This window comes from Schistocerca americana, chromosome X (assembly GCF_021461395.2).
Source record: "Schistocerca americana isolate TAMUIC-IGC-003095 chromosome X, iqSchAmer2.1, whole genome shotgun sequence".
NCBI lineage: Eukaryota > Metazoa > Arthropoda > Insecta > Orthoptera > Acrididae > Schistocerca > Schistocerca americana.
In genome coordinates this window covers 449,262,532-449,279,164 of record NC_060130.1, presented here as the reverse complement: position 1 = coordinate 449,279,164, position 16,633 = coordinate 449,262,532, and positions in this window count along the sequence as shown.

The window sequence follows — 16,633 nt, the reverse complement described above, 5'->3', positions numbered from 1 at the left end:
TAAACAACCATGCATGAACAGCGCCTACAAGACAGAGGGGGGTTCGACAACCGATCAGTTCCAGTCATTCCACCAGGAAGGAGGTACACGGCTCATGTTGTCTGTAGTTCAACCATGCCTAGGCGGTCAGTACAGCAGTTGAAACGCGTCCGCATTCTTGCTTTGTGACAGAAAGGGCTCTCAACACGGGAAGTGTCCAGTAGACACGGAGTGAACCAAAGCGATGTTGTTCGGACATGGAGGAGATACAGAGAGACATGAACTGTCGATGACATGCCTCGCTTAGGCCGCCCAAGGGCTACTACTGCAGTGGATGACCGCTACCTACGGATTATGGCTCGGAGGAATCCTGACAGCAACGCCACGGTGTTGAATAATGCTTTTCGTGTAGCCACAGGACGTTGTGTTACGACTCAAACTGTTCGCAATAGGCTGACTGATGCGCAACTTCACTCCCGACGTCCATGACAAGGTGCATTTTTGCAACTACGACAACATGCAGCATTGTACTGACGGACCCAACAACATGCCGAATGGACCGCTCAGGATTGATATCACGTTCACTTCGCCGTCGCATATGCCTTCAACCAGACAATCGTCGGAGACGTGTTTGGAGGCAACCGTGTCAGGCTGAACGACTTAGATACACGGTCCAGCGAGTGCAGCAACTTGGAGGTTCTCTGCCGTTTTGGGGTGGCATTGTGTGAGCCCGACGCACTCCACTGGTGGTCATGGAAGGCGCCATAACGGTTGTACAATACGTCAGTGCCATCCTCCGACCGATAGTGCAACCATATTGACCGGTGTTCTTGGTGTTTTCTGGTGAAATAATTTCAGAAGAAGTTTTTGGAAACTGCTTTCAGTTACGTTACTGTGTCATTAGACGTTTGATTTTCTTTCTGTGTTAGTCTTTTGTTATATTCTCATTTGTTGTTGATTAATACTGTCAATAATAGTAGTTACTTCCCTTGTAGAGCAAGTTTGTGATTATTGTAGTCAGTTTTTTAACATATTCTTATTGTAGTAGCGGAACTTAAATAAAGTAGTTTTCTTGTTTCAATAACTGTAAAATTTTACCATGAGGGAGAAGTGTGGGCTTTGGCGTAGGTTCGTGAGTAGTGGTTTGCGGTGTGAGACTTGTTCGAAGTATTTTCACTGGGGGGGGGGGGGGGGGGGGGGGGAATGCAGTGGGGAAGCCAGTGGCCATTCTGGTGAGGTCCTCTCCTGGAACAGCAGGTTATGTAGCAAGAGTAAGTTGATAGAGGAGCAGGAGCGTAAGATCTGTACCCTTCAGGTGCAGTTGAGAAACGCACATGAGGAGCTAGATAGGTTGAGGAGGGAGAAGGGGGTTGGGGAATGGGAGCTGGCTGTTGGCAAGAGATCTGCTAGGAGAAGGAGATTTTCAGATAGTTTTACTATAGGTGTTTGCAATAGTTACGACCAACTGTCAGAGTCTAGTGGAGAGGAATCTCTAGTAGCTGTAGATGTAGGAAGTGTGCAGCAGACCTCAGCAGTTACAGTGGCTAGGATAGTTGCAAAGTCTAAGAGAAAGAAGAAGGTTCTGCTGTTAGGTAGTTCTCATGGCAGAGGTGTAGGCCAGCAGTTGCAGGAAGTGTTGGGGAGTGAGTACCAGGTCACCAGCATTGTGAAGCCTAATGCAGGATTGGCTCAGGTGACTGTTAACATAGGAGGGTTATGTAGGGATTTTACTAAAGAGGATCAGGTAATGATTGTGGGTGGGGCTGGTAATAGTATTGACAGGGATGGGGAGTATGACATAGATGCTGACCTGGAAAAGATAGCCACTCAGACTGACAACACGAATGTGCATTTCGTGGAACTGTTTCAGCGTCACGATCGGCCTCGTCTTAATACAGCTGTCAGGCGTAATTACATGAGACTTGGGGGTGCGCTGATGGCAGAAGGCATGAGTCACATTTCAGTGGTGTCGGTGGAGTCTATTAGCAGGACGTGTTTCACTAGACATGACCTGCACCTCACCTGGTATGGAAAGGGGAGGTTGGCAAAGCTTATAGGTGAAAACATAGGTCGGGGTGGTGGAATCACTCACGGAAAAATTCCTGTAGTAGTGGGTGTTAGAGTTGTACCTTTTTTAGATTGAAGTCAGCTGACAGGTATTCCTGCTTAAGGGAAGTCTCTCTAACAAAGAAACCACTTTCGACAAAGCTTAGGTATTCGATTAATGAGGGAAATAATATATTTCATCAAAATATACAAGGTATTAGAGATAAAGTTAGTGAACTGCTTATCGATCTTGACTCTGAAATTATTGGTATATCTGAACACATCTTAAATAAGGAGATAATTCAGATTCTTCCTTTACCAGGCTACAAGCTGGCTGGCAGCTTTTCTAGGAGCTCTTTGCGGTGTGGGGGAGTAGCCATGTTTGTGAAAAACGGTATCCCATTTGAGTCAATTGATGTTTGAAAGTACTGCACTGAAAAGGTGTTCGAATGTTGTGCAAGTCTGGTTAAATTTAGTGGAGTTAAACTTCTAACTGCTGTTATTTATAGATCCCCAGACTCCGATTTCACAACATTTTTGCTAAAGCTAGAGGAGGTTCTTGGATCACTTTATAGGAAATACAAAAAGTTAGTTATATGTGGTGACTTCAATATTAATTGTATAAGTGATTGTGCAAGGAAAAGTGTGCTGGTAGACCTCCTTAATTCATATAAACTTATGCAAACCGTATTCTTTCCAACGAGAGTGCAAGGGAACGTTAGAACAACCATAGACAACACTTTTGTTCATTCCTCATTACTAGAAGGGCATTCTGTTAGCAAGAAGGTGAATGGTCTTTCAGATCATAATGCACAAATTTTAGCTCTAAAAGATTTTTGTGCTGCAATACATGTTAAATATACTTACCAACTTTTCAGGAAAGCTGATCCAGTTGCTGTAGAGACCTTTGTAAACCTTTTCAAGGAACAAGAGTGGCAAGATGTTTATAGTGCTGATACAGTAGACGATAAATATAATGCTTTCCTCAAGACTTTTCTCGTGCTCTTTGAAAGTTGCTTTCCGTTAGAACGTTCAAAAGAGGGTACTGGCACAAACAGGCAGCCTGGGTGGCTGACTGGAGGCATAAGAATACGCTGTAGAACAAAGTGGCAATTAAACGTTAGAAATAGTCAAAATCTAAATGCAGCAGCCCATTAAAAACAGTATTATAAGGTGCTTAAAGAAGTTATTAGGAAGGCAAAAAGTATGTGGTATGCAGATAGAATAGCTAAGTCTCAGGATAAAATTTAAACCATATTGTCAGTCGTAAAGGAAGTGGCTGGTCTGCAGAGACTGGTCGAGGATATAGAATCAGTGCGTGGTGGGGATGTCCGTGTTACTGATAAGTCGTATACATGTACAGTATTTAATAATCACTTTCTGAATATAGCAGGTGAACTAAATAGAAACCTAGTCCCAACAGGGAATCAATTAGCGCTCGTAGAAGAAAGTGTTCCGAGACTGTTACCTGAAATGCTCCTCCGTGATACTGACAAGAAGGAGATTGAGTTAATAATTAAATCACTAAAGACCAAGAACTCTCATGGATATGACGGGGTATCTAGCAGAATACTGAAGTATTGTTCCACGTATGTTAGCTCAGTACTTAGCCATATCTGTAACTTTTCCTTTAGGAGTGGTCGGTTTCCTGACCGATTAATGTACTCGGTAGTGAAGCCACTTTATGAAAAGGGAGACAGGGATAATGTTGACAATTATAGACCTATTTCTATGCCATCGGTGTTTGCTAAGGTTATCGAGAGGGTTTTATATGCAAGGTTACTGAGCATTTAAATTCACATAATTTGCTGTCAAATGTACAGTTTGGTTTTAGAAATGGTTTAACAACTGAAAATGCTATATTCCCTTTTCTCTGTGAGGTTTTGGACGGATTAAATAAAAGGTTGCGAACGCTAGGGTTTTCTTTGATTTAACGAAGGCTTTTTACTGTGATGACCACAAAATATTACTGCAGAAGTTGGACCATTATGGATTAATGGGAGTAACTTACAATTGGTTCACCTCTTACTTTAAGAACAGAAAGCAGAAGGTAATTCTCCGCAATATTGAGAGTGGCAGTTATGTTCAGTCCCAATGGGGCACTGTTAAGTGGGGCGTTCCCCAAGGGTCGGTGCTGGGGCCATTGCTGTTTCTTATTTATATAAATGATATGCCTTCTCATATTACAGGTAATTCAAAAATATTTCTGTTTGCTGAAGACACCAGCATGGTAGTGAAGGATCTTGTGTGTAATATTGAAACAGTATCAAATAACGTGGTTCATGAAATACGTTCGTGGCTTGTGGAAAATAATTTGATGCTAAGTCACAGTAAGCCTCGGTTTTTACAGTTTCTAACTCACAATTCAACAAGAACCGATATTTTGATCAGACAGAATGGGCATATTATAAGCGAGACGGAACAGTTCAAGATCCTAGGCGTTCGGATAGATAGTAAGCTGTTGTGGAAAGCCCATGTTCAGGTTCTTGTTTAGAAACTAAATGCTGCTTTAATTACCATTAGAACAGTATCTGATATAAGTGACAGTTCAACACGAAAGGTAGTCTCCTTCGCATATTTTCATACGCTTATGTCATATGGTATTATTTTTTGGGGTAATTCTTCTGATTCAAAAAGGGTATTTTTGGCTCAAAAACGGGCTGTTCGATCTATGTCTGGTGTAAGTTCGAGAACCTCTTGTCGACCCCTATTCAATAGTCTGGGAATTCTGACATTGCCCTCACGGTATATATTTCCTTTAATGTCGTTTGTTGTTAGCTATATTAGCTTACTCCCAAGAGTTAGCAGCTTTCATCCACTTAATACTAGGCAGAAATCAAATCTGCATGTGGAATGCACTTCCTTGACTCTTGTGCAGAAAGGAGTGCGGTATTCTGCTGCATTCATTTTCAATAAGCTACAACAAGATCTCAAAAATCTTAGCAGTAGCCCAAACACTTTTAACTCTAAACTGAAGAGTTTCCTCATGGCTCACTCCTTCTATTCTGTCGAGGAGCTCCTGGAAGAGCTGAAAAATTAAGCAAATTCCAGTGTTACATTGCTGATTTTCTTTATTTAAACTTACGAATTGTCGCCTGAATATGTTACTTATATTTCATTTTAACTGTTTCTACTATCGTGTTATAATTATATGTATTGACTCGTTCCATGACCATGGAGACTTCTCCTTAATTTGGTCCCACGGAACAATAAAAATATAAGTATGTTGGCGAGGCACTCGTCTTCATGAACGACAATTCTCGCCCTCACAGTGCACATCTTGTGAATGACTTCTTTCAGGATAACGACATCACTCGACTAGAGTGGCTAGCATGTTCTCCAGACATGAACCCTGAGATAGATTGAAAATGGCTGTTTATGGACGACATGACCCACCAGCCACTCTGATGGACCTACACCTAATAGCCGTTGAGGAGTGGGACAATCTGGACGAACAGTGCCGCGATGAACTTGTGGATAGTATGCCACGATGAATACAGGCATTCATCAGTGCAAGAGGACGTGCTACTGGGTACTAGAGGTAGCGGTGTGTACAGCAATCCAGACCACCGCCTCTGAAGGTCTCGCTGTATGGTGGTACAACATGCAATGTTTGGTTTTTATGAGCAATAAAAAGGGCGTAAATGTTGTTTATGTTGATTTTTATTCCAGTTTTCTGTACAAGTTCTGGAACTCTCGGAAACGAGGTGATTGAAAAGGTTTTTTTAATGCGCGTATTATCACTCGTAGAACTCAGGGTAAGTAACGTCTTCCTTTTACTACGTACTGACGCTCTCGAAGACTGCTACCGATATGTGGCGACCAGCGATGGACGGCTGGTTAGGTCAGCGTTGACAGTAAGCGCTGAACTCTTATCTTTCCATTGGCGGGAGCTCCCGCGCCTTCTTTATGCCGTTTCACAGCATTGAGCTGGTCGAGATACAGCTGATGCTTTGTGACTGCACATTAACGATTATGACAGGAAATAATGTTAGCTGTTATTAGCTGTTAATAACTCAGCATGTGCATCAAAAGGGCGACAGGAAATAAGTGTCCGGGAGGTGCAGAGATTTACCTTTTATAGAATATCTGTATTACACTTTACAAAATAGACATCGTCGAAATTCAAGAAAATGTTCAAAGCAATTAATTAACTGGCACCATGACCTCCGAATGAAAAATTATGCTCCACAGTGGTCAAAAACTTAGGCACTATCAAGATCGAAGGCGAATTCCTTGTGAGTTACAAACCGTGAAGGACATTCAGCTAGGTATCCACTAATATAGAATGCATATAGAATCATACTGGTGTAACCGGGTGATGAGAAATGATGGAATGTAATAGCATGTAACAGAGTTCGAAATAGTCTGTCATGGAGCTTATCGTGAAATTCGCTATCGTGCAAGGCGTAGCTGCAGATAGTGCAACAATATGTTTTATAAATGGAAAAATAAACAAGCATCCCGAGACTGAAATTGTCCAGTAGTTCCAGGTGGTATGATCTGCAATATCACTCAGTTTTTAGAAGGGGTAGTTTTCTGTAAAAGAGTATTTTTTTTATACACAGACCAGGAACCAAGCAAACGCGAGTTATTTTGACCAGCTATTGGCAAAAGCAGTGGTCATACCACAGTTGTTGTTGTTTTACACCAATTTTCCCACTCTTGCTTGCTGTAAAGTAAATATTCCCTACTGCTCTTGCAAGATCACGCACACGAAAAAGGAACGTATGGGGCAGAGCACCTCCAACCTCTCGCAGCCCAGTAAATAACTTTCCAGCCAATTTATCATCCAGATTAAAAGTTTTCATAATTGTATACGAATAGGTTTAGACATTGATGTTAACGGATCTTGATACAACTCTCTTGGTACCTCTAATTTCCCGGTTTCCTTTGATATGCATTTCCTCTTCAATCCCCGATTGGTCGGAGTTGTAAACAAATTCCTTACAGAAAGCTGGGATAGGTTTGTTTATATCACATACAAATTTTCTAGCGACCCCCGTTTTGCTGTGCATTGTCAAGTTGACGCTTTGTTCGAAATTTCGTTATCTTATGTCTGCCAATTCTGTAGCACTGTCGGAAGTTATGCAGCCATGCACTGCTTTCCTTAAAATCACTGTAATTTATGGCACGTGCTATTTGATGTGCATAAAGCTGTAGGTTACTGTCATGGACATCCTGTAAAATGTATCGGACACTCTTGAAACATGCAAACACCAGTTTCTGTAAGAAATGCGCCTTGTTCTCTACGGAATATCCGTCTTTCTTATCCACTACACGGTCATATTGCTGCGAAATGACTCCAGGTCTATTCGTAATCGTTTTTACTATGCTGTGGAATATCTTCCTCGCACGCAACAATGTTTAGTACCTGCTCCTTGCACAACAATTTACCACGTTTCATTGGAGACGGGGTTTGTGGCTCCCTCTCCGTCATGGATCATGAACTCCAAGACTAGACACCTGTTTCATTATCACTTTCACTTGTTAAGCAGGCACCGTCTTCGTTGTGCTTCTCATGTACATTGTCCACACAATCGAGCGTATACGACACCACACATTATTCTGACTATTCTTGCGGAAACGCTAACATTTCATGTGCTACTTATTTCTCACTCTACGAAATTCATTGGGTTACTTTCTGACGAAACGTTGACTTCAGTAACTGTTGTTGTAGATCTAATGCGATGGTTGATTTGTTTATCGTTGCCTTTGGCTGCTATGTATCAACACTACGCACTGTAGCACTGTTGTGAGTTACTCTCCGACTAAGCAGTTCAATAACGCTCCATAGGCTCATGTTGTGTTCACCATTGCATACCTCCAGTTCCGCTCCCTGTTTCCATTAGCAGCCGGTATTGTGGTTGCGTGGTAGACATTACGTGAGGCGTCGAAAGCCGTAAATATCGTTGGACATTTGCGACCTTACTCTCAAGGAGTTCCATGTTACAGGTAGAGCAAATCTGTCATCATTCCACATACTCTACCTGTAACTAAATTTATTCTGTATCCGGAGGTTTCCTTGATTTGTGGTTAGGGGTGTCCTGCGCTAAGGTATACATACGTGTCGTCCATGGTGGAATGAAGAGTTAAGTGTCGAGTCGCGACAGACCATGGAACACCTATAGCTTAACACATTATATCAGGGCTACAATGCTACTTAAAATCTGCAGAATGTGTTCCATTTAAAATCCACTCCCGATTTCCAACGAAATGAATTTTATTTAATCTCCTTTTGATTTCTCATCCCGACGAAGTCACTTTCAACGTTAGCCGGAACGTTGATACATAATTTGACACTATGAAGTGGTTACCAACATAAAAGCATTACATGAAAAACTTGTTTTCAGTTGCTATGGTCATATGCCAGCCAAGTGATTCAGAGCCCAAGAAACTTTAAATTTAATGGAATGTGTAAAGTTTGTACCTAAGAATTATTTCAGTATTTGTCGTATATCATTATAAAGAACAGTAACATACCGTCGTTAAACAAGCGAGCTTCTTCGATTCAGAACTGGATACGAACTAAGGGGCAATTTAGAACACGAGATTTTATGGTACTGCGAAATGCCTATTCTCAAACAATTCTCTAAGTGCCTTCAGGTCATTCCACTTATAAACTACAGAAATGAATCAAGAACTTCTAAGACATTCAATCTTTAGGGCAAGATGAGAGAGTTGAGAAATCGATGTAGTAACTACGTTTTCACATTTAAATTCTGGGAAACGGAGTATCTGCTACAGACGTCAAGGTCCCTGTAGGAACGGTGCAAAGTGCTGCCCCTTTACATGCTATAAACTAACTCTGAGAGTGCAGTGTCACTTGTTAGTGAGAGAATTAAAGGCAGCGTTTGAGGCACCGCATGTTGGGAAATACAAAACATTGTAATGCGAACATCAGGTTGCAAAAAAGCATTATATTCGGAGAAGCTATCAATTCCCACATTACTTGACGCAAAGAAGGACATCATCATTTTGTGCACTGTCTCAAGACTTCATAAAATGTTAAATGAGAAGTTTTAGACAGTTATCCCACCGATTAACTTATCTGCTCATTTGGTAACTGATTACATTGCCTTATATATGCATTGGGTAAGTAATCGTGTCCTAATGTGAGTTAAACTGGAGAGACAAATTCAAACATAATTTGACAGATGTTAAAGTGAATTTTTTAGCACCTTTATTTATTTAGTAATTTATTTTTCTTTTAGGACGAGTACTGACAACTTCGCTCTTGAATGATCTTGTACAAAACCTTCAGCAAGAACACGTCTATACTAAGCTCTCTGTCCAATGCCATTGTGTCGAACGATTCTGATGAAACCGTTGATATGGTAACAATGTAAATTCAGGTGAATAAACCGTTCTAATACTCCACAGTTAATAGTTCCTCACTAATGCGACCGGTTTTGTTTGCTTGGGACGTGGCAGTATATAAATATCTGATCTTCGCATCAGTCCAGCAGGCAGAATCTATAGTATATCACATGTGAATTTCAATCATTACGACTCTTGTTGTTTGCAGCAGAGTCGAATATACTGGAACTGCGACGCGACAATGCTTTTTTCAAAGCCCGAGTGAAAAGAGAATGAGAGATATTGTTTCGATGTAAAATGCGCAGCAGGACGATTCTCACTTTCGTTCAATTTTGAAATGCGTTACATTCCACTCATCCCTGTTTCACAGAATAACAAATAGCTTAGCCGAGGCTTTTTTGTTTACTGATGCTATCCGCGATTTATGCGCCTTGTCGCCATAATGATAGATGGCTGCGCGTTAGAAGCTCCTGGATTTCTGCGGGGATGCAGCGAGAGCTGAGAGTGAGCCAAATGGAGAGCGCTGGTGGGGGATTGCACAGCCTCATAACCGGCTACACGTCACCACGCTGTCCAAAGCGGGCGTCCATCTTTACAATTAATTTAACACATCCAATGCTGTTTTTCTCTTGTTTTGGACATTCAGATACAGCTTTAGTAAAAAAAAAAGTAATAACTTTCAACTGGCTAAACGACCAACTACCCGATATTATGTAACAAAAACTGCTCAAAACTATATGAATTTTATTTGTGCAGTTTTTTAGCGAACGAGTGTATACAATGTGCAAATTCGAACCACATTTTTGGAGTTCAGTGTCACACAAACGGCAACTCAAGACCGATATCCCGTTCAAACTAATCAAAGTGTGGTAAATGTCAGTCCGTTAACGACCCACAGTCACCTAAGATTTAAAGAAAAAAATCTAAAGCAGGTATGTACTGTTACATGAGTTCCTTGCTATGCCATTCAAACAAAACGAAATAGAAAAAAGGCTAAAGTTAAGCTATATCACTGCATTCATTTTTTACTGTCAAAAATGTTTACCTCGTTGCTTGTCGGGGAAGTCTTGCTTCCTTTTAAAACATAGGTTGCTCTTTCAATTGTCACCTCGCACATGGCTGACATACAGTAAGAATCAATAGGTATCATTGCGAACTTACCTAAATCAAATACGTACAAATACAAATAACCTCAAATAATTTGGAGCATTATTGGTGGTAAGTTTTGGATTTAAATATCAAGTGTAGAATATGGTGGAATGGATTTAGCTCTGACAGCCAAATACGAAAAAAGATAAAAATACATTATGTTATTCGATAGTGTTTGTAAATGGAAAACTACGCAATTCCTAAATAACATGAAAGAAATATCAGACATTACAGTAATGCTAAAAAATCGTCATTGGATTATCATAAGTAAATGGTGAAAAACTTAGATAGAATTTCCACCTTGATTAAGAAATTATGGGTCAGTTTAAATGTGGATAATTGAAATATATAACATAACAAAGAGAAAGTATCTGATAGCACCCAATTAAAAGATTGTCATCTTCTTTGAATGTATGAAGCAATAAAAATCTGACGAACGGAAGGTGAACTTAAGACGGAGATTTGTTAGTTCGACTGCGGAAACAGTTGTGTATTTACAAAATAAGTTATGTAATTTGTAGATACTGCTCCAGCGTTCAGAGTCTGCATCATAGACCGCCATGTAATAATGGGCAACACAAATTTGGAAAACATGTTCAGTTAGTGTTCACCATTCATTGTTTTCTGGAAAAGAATTATTAACCACATTCGTTAATGTCTCATTGAGTCATTTGTAACTTTTGAACATGACAGCACTTTTCCAAAAGTGATGCACTGATCAGCATAAAACCAATTATGACTGAGATATGCTTCTCAATCAGTCTCCATATGAAATACTGACATTTGTGAAACTAAAATGTTTCTAAGGACTGTCAAAGTTGACTCCGGATCGTGAAGCCGAAGAAGCGTAGAATGTGCAAGACGAACTAAGTATTTATTAAGTTTCAGCGTTAGAATCTAATGGGTTTGGAGATGGAGGTTAGATACAGTGATTTATAGTGCACTTCAGTACTGAAGTTGAGCAATTAAATGCCACACTTCGTGGCTTCCAGTAGTTTGTGCTACCTCTTCGAGATTCAGCACTGCCAGTTTGTTCTCCTTTACGTGACACAAGTTTTACATATAATTACCGAAGGTCTCGCAGCAGCGCTATTTTAAACTATTATTCAGTACGTCACTAGTTTGTGCTTATTAGTTTCAAACCTAAAAAGAAGATATAGAGTATAGCGTCCCTCATGCTTAGCATTATTGTATGATATTCTTATATTGTACACGGTAGGCAGAAACATTATATCATATGTACCTGTTCTTCAGTGATCTTAGTCAGTTTCATTTTATCATGTTTAGCATTATATGTGGCAGACATCAAATTCAAAGTTTTTGTGGAAATCAGCTTCAACTACTTTTGTTAATATCTTCTTTGTCCAGTTGTGTCATTGACAGAAAAAAATTGTGATTTACTATCTTTGACCCTGGTTTTGTCTTCCTCCATTTACCGATTAAAGTCCTGTGTTCCATTCGTCTCCATTAGTATCCACAATTGACTGACTCCAGTGCTTTCGTAATACTGTTCCCCAGCATGAAAGAAGATTATCAACTGACTATGCGATCCATTACCGACCTTCAAGTCCTCAGCTGTCATGTTAAGAATTCTCACTCGTTACGTTCCTGCCTTTATATCTACACTGTTTTATTCAGTTTCTTCCAAGGCGTAACAGAAGCATCATTCTGGACTTTACCTGTTGTTTTCACCGTACATACCCCTTTTGTTACCACCACTTCAGTTTCACAATGCAACTATAGCAATCATAAATGTCACTCGCTATTGGTAATCTGCCACGCACCACTATATTTGTATTTCATTCGTATGTAATTAAAGTTGCGATTCAAAGGTGTCACGTAATAGGATAAGCATTGGACCTGAATGAAAGATCGTAAAAATTAAGAAGAACGCATGACAAAATACAGAGTCGTCGTGAGTTTTGAGATGTTCCCATTATACAGGATAAACGACATTCAGCCTGATGTAGTTACTTTATTGCACTGATATTTCAGCTTATCCTTGATTTATCTATCAAGGAGATACGAGTCGGGTCTGCGCCTTTCGAAGACTTAAGGACTGTATGATTTAGTCCGCTTCGAAACGTGTCGAATAATTCAAGTATTTTATGGGTCGTAGGGACGGCTGGGTTGGAATTCGTATCACTGTTCTCCCCATTACACATCGAGAGATCTTATGGTGACGCAATTCACATAGAATTCAATCAAGGTGAACTCTCTCGTTATTGACTAATGAGGAGCGTAGAAGATAAAAACAGAACTAATGTTACTGTTCATCACCCTCAAGCAACGCTGGTGCAGGTGTGCTTATGTTCTTCTGGTCACGTTTCCGGTTATTCAGATTCTATTCCAGACTTTTATACTACGTGTGAATTATTTATAACGTGCGTAACTACCTCATAGATATGGGTAACTGTTTCTTTGTGTGTGAGAGCGGGAATGAAGTAATTATTCGCTCAGGCAGAGCACGGAAACACAGCAGCTATATTGTAGCCGTGAAACAGAGATAAAAAGAGCTCACAGCAGGTGCTAATATCCGCGACTGGGTACAGAAGTTTATCAAAGAGAAAGCTGGCACAAGGCAAAGCCGAGGGCGTCGCGTATTACAAAGCGGTCTGTAATCAGCTGCAGTGGCGCTAGTCATTAAAGTCCCACGCTTTCATTCCATTTTGTCTCCGCACTCGTCACTCTCAATAGGTCGGCTCGCTTTTGGGTTGCTGTTCCCTAGACATTTCAGGTGCACAACGTCAGTCTAAAGCTGTCAGTAGTCGCAAGTATTACAGACTATCTCAATTTAGAACGATGAAGAAAAACGATGACGTGAACCAGAATAATGACTCATTTTGTTACAGGTGCAGTGATACTAGGGGTCTTCTTACACCACAGGTCATGAAAATTTCAACACTATCGAACAAAGGTCAAATTTGCAAGTGTAACACATGCTTCTGTAAGCAGTCGCTGGTGACAGAGAGAGTGCTTGCTAATGTTGGGTTCTATGAAAATAGGCCTGTACATGTGACATGATTAAAATCGTTGCTCTCCAAAATGACAATCGAGGAATTCTTTATCTACGGAAATATGAAGATTCACAATGAACTCAGTTTATTGCATACCATGCAAGACAAATGGTTTCACAATCATTGACAATGATAAGCTAACACCTTGACAAAATTATAAAAGGCATCTGGAAATTGATTCAATGACTGAGTACCTGGACAAACAATTATATTCGGGTAAGTCGTACTGTGATTGCCGTGAGTAAAGGCAAAAAGTGCCACAGAAGGATATGTGTTTGGATTTGTGGTCGGATATGAAAGCATATTGAAGCATTAACTGCAAACAAGACTTTAGAAGGAAGACTGAAATTACTAAATCTTGGTGAGAGAAGATGATGATGTCGTGTGACTACGGCCTCCCGTCGGGTAGACCGTTCGCCTGGTGCATGTCTTTCAATTTGACGCCACTTCGGCGACTTGCGCGTCGATGGGAATAAAATGATGATGATTAGGACAACACAAGACCCAGTCCCTGAGCGGAGAAAATCTCCGACCCAGCCAGCAATCGAACCCGGGTCCTTAGTACTGACATTATGTCGCGCTGACCACTCACCCACCGGGGGCGGACACTGAATCTTGGTAAAAATTACTCGACTTTCGATACAGTTTGCCTCCCTCTGGCGTTTAGATCTCACCGTACTAATTTGCAGGTGGCAGCTGAGGTGGCTGCAAAATCAGTCATTGCCTCTCTACCAACAACTTGCCTCTGAGTCTTAGTTCAAGTCAGCCACAAAAGTGCCTAAGTGAAGTCTGACAGGGAACTTGTGCTCTTTAGGGCCAGCAGTGCAAAATGTATCTTTTAATGACATGATTATTGTGAATAATACCCAGCTACACCTCTACGTAAGCCGTTTATATTTTATATCATTCACGATGAGCCCATTTCGGCATATTGCTATCATCAGGTGCTTTGTAAATACATAAGTAACTGATGGACTTAACTATGATGTGAAAAGCTATAATACATCGTTAATCGTTTTTACCTTACATATAACATCTTTGCTGTCATGTCCAGTATTCTTTTTAGAATTATTACTTACTCCTAGGTGTACAACTGCAGATGTATATCGGATTTTAGTTGGTTTCCATATATTCTACTTTTCTGACAGCTTGGATGACAGTGGATCAGCGATATTACATGTTTACATAGTTACTGTTATAAACGATTTATGTGTGAAATTCAGTTTTTTTTATAATTTTTATAGGTTTGGTTCTTATTATGATTAGCCTAGAGTTTGTTTTAGTTTTATTTGAGATTTTTAGTCTACATTTTTAATTTTTTTGTAATAATTTTGTTATTGTCTGTGATTTATGTTGGTGTTATGTCTCTGTTTTATACTCTACATCTTCTTATCGCTGTTACTATGGATAAGTGATACTTAGCGTCTATTATTTATTGCTTTACCCGTATTCTTGATTTATAATGTGAATATAGTTTTCTATGTAGTTTCTGAGCGTTAGGTCAGAGAAGGCTGAGGAGTCGCCGCTGTATGAAGTGGTACCTTGTTGCAGAGACGTCTGGCGGAAGAGTTCTGCCCCAGATGGTTATTGGCTGTTGAGTAACTTTCGACCGTCTGCTTCCTACAAGGAAGACTCTGGTCTATATGTTTCTATAGTGTTACGAAACTTCGTTTCGTACGATCAATAAACCGAGTGCCGACGAGTGAGGAGTTGTCTTAAAGGATGCTGGTTTCCTTGCAACACTCTGAGGTGGTTAACCAGTAAAAAGTCATTACCATGTGGTGCTGCAGAACTATGTCCCACTCGCTCTCTTTCTCTGTCTACGTTCTCATGTTGGTCAGTTAGGATGGACTTTGCAATCTCAGCCATGTTTCTCTCTCCCATTTCTAATGTATTTGTGTTACCCAATAGAAACATTTCTTGTGGGTCTGAGCACGGTGATGGTGCCCCACACTCTTCAAAGACATTCTAAGCTTTCCTGTACCTCAGTCCACTGTCATGTGTTATCTCAGGCGGTCTGTGTATTTCGATGAAACCTGACTGTATACCGTTCTGTCTACAATAGCATACTTCCAGGACGCTGCCAGGAACGACACGCACTACCCTTCCACACATATCTCATTAAAAACTGACTCTGTTTTCCTGGATAACTAGTAGATACAGTCTGTATTGTGTCTTTAGCGCTCAGCGCCCAGGGATGGCTTCCTCAAATTATGAACCAGTATGACCTTGTGGCGTTGTTCCTTGCAGTTTCCCGAACGTATTACACATATTCAGCCCGCAGCAGCTCTCACCTCCAGCAGTTAAGTTCGCTCGTTCAGAGCTCAGTGCAAATTGCTTTCATGAACACTATTTATTTAGGTGAACATGAACTTTAATATAGTCAGTCACTAGTACTGATACAGATTTCATTTATCAGTTAGTAATTTATGTTTGATTTGTCTCTTTATTTCGGGTTTCATATCAGTTACGGGGCAATATGGAAGAAACTGTCGCTTAACTCTAGGAGATGAAAATGGTTAGGTATTAAGCGCAATTACACAAGAGATAACTCCATCAGAAAATTTAAGTATAAGGAAAGATGAAGGCTGTTTGAGGGTAGAAGCTGTTAGGTCACGTATAAAAGGAGAAACTTCTACCAGCAGCTGTCGGTAATTGACAGTGGGAGCATCGTGGCCTGTCGAGATTGCGCTTTATTGCTCCACGATGTTGTTGCTTGCGTTGCTGGGCTCCATGACTGTCATGTGATATGGAGTCGATGGGTTCTCGAAGAAATACTCAACGCCAAGTAGAATTCAGAGAATTTACACGTGTACTGCAAGGGAGGAGAGACGTACCTTTTGTTAAACTGTAAGCATGGTGACCAATATTGCACCTTCTTTCAATGAGTCAGTTGAGAGAGACGCTCAACGAAAACATTGGATGCGGGAATTACAGCACGTCCTCTTTTAGGACGAAGCTGGTACAGCTGACGTCATCAGGATAGACGTCTTCGTCTGTGGAGACTACGTTGCTAGATTGCGATCCTCATTGTTACATTGGATCAGCACCTGCCGTGGTGTTACGGAGTGCCACTAGGTACAGTCGTGCACAAAAAAATCCGAACGACCTGAATTGCATTT